The following is a 7,304-nucleotide window of genomic DNA, read 5'->3' as shown; positions in this document are numbered from 1 at the left end:
GGACGGAGAAAGATCTATATATAGGCTTGCTAAGGGTAGAGAGAGGAAGACTAGAGATTTGGATCAAGTAAAGTGTGTTAAGGATGAAGAAGGCAAAGTCTTAGTGCATGAAAAAGATATCAAGGAAAGGTGGAAGGCGTATTTCCACAACTTATTTAATGATGGATATGGATATGACTCTAGAAGTCTAGACACAAGAGAAGAGGACCGGAACTATAAGTACTATCGTCGGATTCAGAAACAGGAAGTAAAGGAAGCGTTGAAAAGAATGAGTAATGGTAAGGCGGTGGGGCCAGACAACATACCTATTGAAGTGTGGAAAACTCTTGGAGATAGAGGTCTTGAGTGGCTTACCGAACTCTTTAACGAAATTATGAGGTCAAAACGCATGCCGGAGGAATGGAGGAGAAGCACGTTAGTGCCAATCTATAAGAACAAGGGGGATATACAAAATTGTGCAAATTATAGGGGAATCAAGCTCATGAGTCATACCATGAAATTATGGGAAAGAGTGATCGAACGGAGATTAAGAAAGGAGACTCAAGTTACTGAGAATCAATTTGGTTTCATGCCGGAAAGGTCGACCATGGAAGCGATTTATTTATTACGGCGGGTGATGGAGCAATATCGCATGGCCCAACAAGACTTGCACTTGATTTTTATTGACTTGGAGAAAGCGTATGATAGAGTGCCTAGAGAGATTTTGTGGAAAGCTCTAGAGAAGAAAGGGGTTAGGGTTGCATATATTCGAGCTATCCAAGATATGTATGATAGGGTATCGACTAGTGTTAGGACACAGGGTGGAGAGTCAGACGATTTTCCCATCACAATTGGTTTACATCAAGGGTCAACCCTTAGCCCCTACCTTTTTACCTTAATTCTGGATGTCCTCACGGAACAAATCCAAGAGATAGCGCCGAGATGCATGCTTTTTGCAGATGACATAGTCCTCCTTGGAGAGTCGAGGGAGGAGTTGAATGAGAGGTTGGAAACTTGGAGACGAGCTCTAGAAACACATGGCTTTCGCCTAAGCAGAAGCAAATCGGAGTATATGGAATGTAAGTTCAACAAAAGAAGGAGGGTTTCTAACTCAGAGGTGAAAATAGGAGACCATATTATCCCTCAAGTCACACGGTTTAAATATCTTGGGTCTGTAATACAGGATGATGGGGAAATTGAAGGGGATGTGAATCATCGCATTCAAGCAGGATGGATGAAATGGAGAAAAGCATCGGGGGTGTTATGTGATGCAAAGGTACCGATCAAGCTAAAGGGAAAGTTTTATCGGACTGCGGTAAGACCGGCGATTTTGTACGGAACAGAATGTTGGGCGGTCAAGAGCCAACATGAGAATAAAGTAGGTGTAGCAGAGATGAGGATGTTGCAGTGGATGTGTGGTAAGACTAGATAGGATAAAATTAGAAACGAAGCTATTAGAGAGAGGGTTGGAGTAGCGCCTATCATAGAGAAGATGGTGGAAAATAGACTTAGGTGGTTTGGGCATGTAGAGAGAAGACCGGTAGACTCTGTAGTGAGGAGAGTAGACCAGATGGAGAGAAGACAAACAATTCGATGCAGAGGAAGACCCAAAAAGACTATAAGAGAGGTTATCAAAAAAGATCTCGAAATTAATGGTTTGGATAGAAGTATGGTACTTGATAGAACATTATGGCGGAAGTTGATCCATGTAGCCGACCCCACCTAGTGGGATAAGGCGTTGTTGTTGTTGGTAAAATTGATAGTGTAATATCTGAAAAGAAGTTGCATATAAAAATAGAGTGATGATGACCCCATTTTGATTGATGGAGAAATTTTTATGTTACTTTGTTTTGACAGTTTAAAGTTGTAATTTAATCATTATGATTTCCAGGTAATGTCTTTTATTGTTTACAATTTGCTGAAAAACGTAAATTGAAAACACATTTTTTATATTAGTTACACTGAGTTATTTAATATTAGTAATTTTATTCATTTCACTTTCGTATGAAATTTTTTTTCCACTAAAAGTATGATATGATCTTTTTGTTTTGATAATAACGAAGTTACGAAAATTGATTCCACTATTATAAACCCGATTTATGAAGGAAAGACACATATAGTGAAGAGTATTTTGTTTATCACATTTTGTTCTTTCTCTATTTTAATTTATAGGAAATTCGTGATTTTGGAAGTAAAAGGAGCTTGCAATCAGCTTTAAATATTATACTACCAATTTAAAAATGAAACAAAAACGTTAGGAAAATTGAAAAAACCATTTCCATTAATAGGTACTTGCCAATTAATTTTTGCCAATCAATTTTAAATATTTTGTTGGAGTATGAAAATGGTCATGATCTTCAAATTAATGAGACTATTCCGTTAGGATATGAAGATGATGATAATATTATGTTACTTAGTGTAATATTTGGAAAAAAAACCTTTCCATTGATAGGTATTTGCCAATTAATTTTGTCCAATAAAAAATAATAAATTCTCAAATCATTCTTTTCTCACTTCAACCCACGTGTCCTACAATGTCATTTTTTAATTTTATTTATTTATTAATTTTTTTTTGCTCAGTGCTCACATCTTCCTCACATGCTAAAGTTTTTTTCCAGTACCACCAAGTCATACGTGTCACTTTCTAATTGTCGGATTTCACCGCACCATTTAATTTTCCTTAATTCCAGAACTTTCTCCTCTCTCCTCCATGTCTTTTGCCTCCGTCAAGATTCTCTTATCAATCAGCTTTAAATATTATATTGTTCATTTGGTAAAATTGATGGTGTAATATTTGAAAAAATCCTTTCCATTAATACGTACTTGCCCATTAATTTTAAAATTCTATTGGAGTATGAAAATGGTCATGATCTTCAAATTAATGAGACTATTCCGTTAGGATATGAAGATAATCCTAATATTATGTTACTTAACAATCAGTTTTAAATATTATGCTGTCAATTTGGTAAAATTGATAGTGTAATATTTGAAAAACCCCTTTCCATTAATAGGAACTCGCCAATTAATTTTTGGAAATAATTTTAAATATTCTGTTGAAGTATGAAAATGGTCATGATTTTCAAATTAATGAGACTATTCCGTTAAGATATGAAGATAATCATAATATTATGTTACTTAACACTCAACTTTAAATATTATACTGCTAATTTAAAAATGAAACAAAAACGTTAGGAAAATTGAAAAAAACCTTTCCATTAATAGGAACTTACCAATTAATTTTTGCCAATCAATTTTAAATATTTTGTTGGATTATGAAAATGGTCATGATCTTCAAATTAATGAGACTATTCCATTAGGATATGAAGATAATGATAATATTATGTTACTTAGTGTAATATTTGGAGTAAAAAATGATAGGTATAGTGTCTTCTTCAACCTTGTCTGCATACAATACTGATTCATGAAAAACAATCAACATGTAATGACATAAACAAAAATGGAACCAAAACGAAAACAAAAGTCAAACGGAATATAAAGAAAACAAATAAAGAACTAAAACAAAAATAGGAGTAAAACGGAATATGAAGAGGAATGAAGACGAACGAAAATGAAAGTTGGAGAAACAAAGAAACAAAGAAAACAGAATATGAAGGAAGATGAATGGAGAGGAACGAAAAAGGAAGATGGAGAAACAAAGAAACAAAGAAAACGAACATGTAGACAGAGAAACAAAGGAGACAAACCTTTTGACATAAAAATCAGATAAAAATGGAAGGTTTTGGGAGTACAAAATGGCAGCTTCAGTGTCTTCTTCCACCTTCTCTGCATACAATAACAATTCATTAAAAACAATGAACAGGCAGTGAGATAAACGAAAATGGAACCAAAACAAAAATAGAAATAAAACGGAATATGAATATGAAGAGGAATGGAGAGGAACGAAAATGGAAGATGGAGAGGATGTAAAAAATCAGCAACAACTCTTTGTAGCAAAAATGACAGAAGATAATTTAAAAAGAAAACAAAAAAGAATTAGAAGAGAAACAAAAAGAAATCAACAACAACTCTTGTAGCAAAAATGGGAGAAGATAATTTTTTGAAAAAAGGAAATTACGAAAAAAATGACACATTTGTTCTTCAACACAGAACCTGTACTCATGTAGAAAACAAAATAAAGGCAGAACACCCCTAAAAATTAAAGTCTTTGTGTTTACGAACCTGAACCCATGAAGTTTTTGAGATAAAAATCGCAACTTTAATGTGTTTTTCCACCTTCTCTGCATACAACATGCCAAAAGAACACAAAAAAATTTAAACTTTTGTATTGGGAGAAGTCAGAAAACAAAATAAAGGCAGAAGACCACAAAAAATTTAAGCTTTTGTGCCTACAAACCTGCATTTTAAACAACCGAAAAAGAATTAGAAGAGAAACAAAAAGAAATCAACAACAACTCTTGTAGCAAAAATGGGAGAAGATACTTTTTTGAAAAAAGGAAATTATGAAAAAAATGACACATTTGTTCTTCAACACAGTACTCATGTAGAGAACAAAATAAAGGCAGAACACCCCCAAAAATTAAAGCCTTTGTGTTTACGAACCTGAACCCATGGAGTTTTTGAGATAAAAATCGTAACTTTAATGTGTTTTTCCACCTTCTCTGCATACAACATGTCAAAAGAACACAAAAAAATTTAAACTTTTGCATTAGGAGAAGTCAAAAAACAAAATAAAGGCAGAACACCACAAAAAATTTAAGCTTTTGTGCCTACGAACCTGCATTTTAAAAAAAATGAAAAAGAATTAAAAGAGAAACAAAAAGAAATCAACAACAACTCTTGTAGCAAAAATGGGAGAAGATAAATTTTTTTAAAAAAGAAATTACGAAAAAGATGACACGTTTTTTGTTCAACACAGAACCTGTACTCATGTAGAAAACAAAATAAAGGCAGAATACCCCCAAAAATTAAAGCCTTTGTGTTTACGAACCTGAACCCATGAAGTTTTTGAGATAAAAATCGTAACTTTAATGTGTTTTTCCACCTTCTCTGCATACAACATGTCAAAAGAACACAAAAAAATTTAAACTTTTGCATTGGGAGAAGTCAAAAAACAAAATAAAGGCAGAACACCACAAAAAATTTAAGCTTTTGTGCCTACGAACCTGCATTTTAAAAAAAATGAAAAAGAATTAGAAGAGAAACAAAAAGAAATCAACAACAACTCTTGTAGCAAAAATGGGAGAAGATAAATTTTTTAAAAAAAGAAATTACGAAAAAGATGACACGTTTTTTGTTCAACACAGAACCTGTACTCATGTAGAAAACAAAATAAAGGCAGAATACCCCCAAAAATTAAAGCCTTTGTGTTTACGAACCTGAACCCATGAAGTTTTTGAGATAAAAATCGCAACTTCAATGTGTTTTTCCACCTTCTCTGCATATAACATGCCAAAAGAACACAAAAAAATTAAACTTTTGTATTGGGAGAAGTCAGAAAACAAAATAAAGGCAGAACACCTCAAAAAATTTAAGCTTTTGTGTCTACGAACCTGCATTTTAAAAAATGAAAAAGAATTAGAAGAGAAATAAAAAGAAATCAGCAACAACTCTTGTAGAAAAAATGACAGGAAATAATTTTCTTTTAAAAAAACGAAAAAGAACAATAACCTCAAGTCCTATTGTTGCAACCCTTGCATGGGCAAAGCGCCGTAACCTTCAACACCACCGTTAGCCTGTCCCAAAAATCAAACCACAAAAAATCAGACCTCAAAAAATTAGGCAAAAAAAGGAGAAAAAATAGATAAAAATGGAACTTTTATTCTTCAATACCTTTATTCTTTAGTAGCCTATCCCAACTCTTCCATGGGCAAAGCCTCGTAACCTTCAGTACCATCGTTAGACTGTCCTAAAAATCAAAGCACAAAAAATTAGACAAAAAAGGGAAAAAATAGAATATTGACGTGAAACAAAATATGGACGGACGCAAAAGAATAAAGGAGGAGAAACAAAAACGGGATGGATGCAAAAGAATAAAGGAGGAGAAACAAAAGTGGAGAAGAAAAAAAAGGAGAAGTTGAGGAAGAGAAAAAAGGGGAAGCTCAATATTGATAGAGAAGAAAAGAGAAGAAGTTGAGGAAGAGAAACATGGGGGAAGAGAATCTGGATGGACGCAACAGAAATGGAAGAGAGAAAAGAAAGTTTTGGAATCAAAGAGAATTAAATGGTGAGGTGAAATCCGGCAATTAGAAAGTGAAAGAGAGAAGGGGTCTTGTAAAACACAAACCTTCAAAAAAGGATGAAGCCTTCACGTGGCAATGAGCAAAGAAGCATAAAAGAGGATTTTTTATTGGACAGGTGACAACACACAGACTGAAGAGCAAAGAAGTGTTGGACCTTGTGGCCTCAGATATCTTAAGAAGGGGGGGTTGAATTAAGATAACAAGAACTATTCCCCAATTTAAATCTTGCTCTCTCTCTTTAGATTAACAATGCATCCTTAACATGAATTACTCAAAAGATAATTCAGAATAAACTTCTTTAAAGGCAAAAGATAAATAGCAATAAATAAAAGAAGTTTAAGGGAAGAGAGAAATGCAAACTTGATTTATACTGGTTCGGTCACTTCCTGTGCCTACGTCCAGTACTCAAGCAACCCACTTGAGATTTTCCACTCTCTTTGTAAAATCCTTTTACAAAGTCTGAATCACACAGGGACAACCCTTCCCTTGTGTTCAGGAATCCTTTACAACAAGAGACCCTCGGTCTCTTAACCCCTTTTCAGAAGTAAAAGAAAAGAAGAAGAAATCTCTCTTGGAAGAGACAGATTGTACAATGAAGATCAATCATAATTCCTTATTTGAATATGCAAGCGTTTGACCAAGGAATCTTTGAGAGGATAAGATATTTCAATTTAGAAAAACTCTCTTAATCTTTTGAGAGGATAAAACTTTTTGGGCAATCAAAAACTCTCTCTATATTCGTGTTTCCAAGTCACATATAAATAGACCTTTGATGGCCATTCATAAAAACATTTGAATAGATGTGACCCTTGAAAGTTATTTTCTGAAAATCTCCTCTGGTAATCGATTACAATAGTTGTGTAATCGATTACAGGCTTTAATATTTGAATTAAAACGTTTATTAACTGCTGGTAATCGATTACCAATATGGTGTAATCGATTACACAGTCTAAAATTTGAATTCAAATATTTAGTAGCTGTTGTAAAGCATTTTTGGCCACTGGTAATCGATTACATCCTCTGGTAATCGATTACCAGAGAGTAAATCTCTTGAAAAACACTTTTTAACATGCATTACTTGGCCAAACCTTTTGCTATATCAATTAGGAATTTCCTTCCTAATGT

The sequence above is a fragment of the Glycine soja genome, chromosome 9 (assembly GCF_004193775.1).
Source record: "Glycine soja cultivar W05 chromosome 9, ASM419377v2, whole genome shotgun sequence".
Lineage (NCBI taxonomy): Eukaryota > Viridiplantae > Streptophyta > Magnoliopsida > Fabales > Fabaceae > Glycine > Glycine soja.
This window is presented reverse-complemented; position numbering follows the sequence as displayed.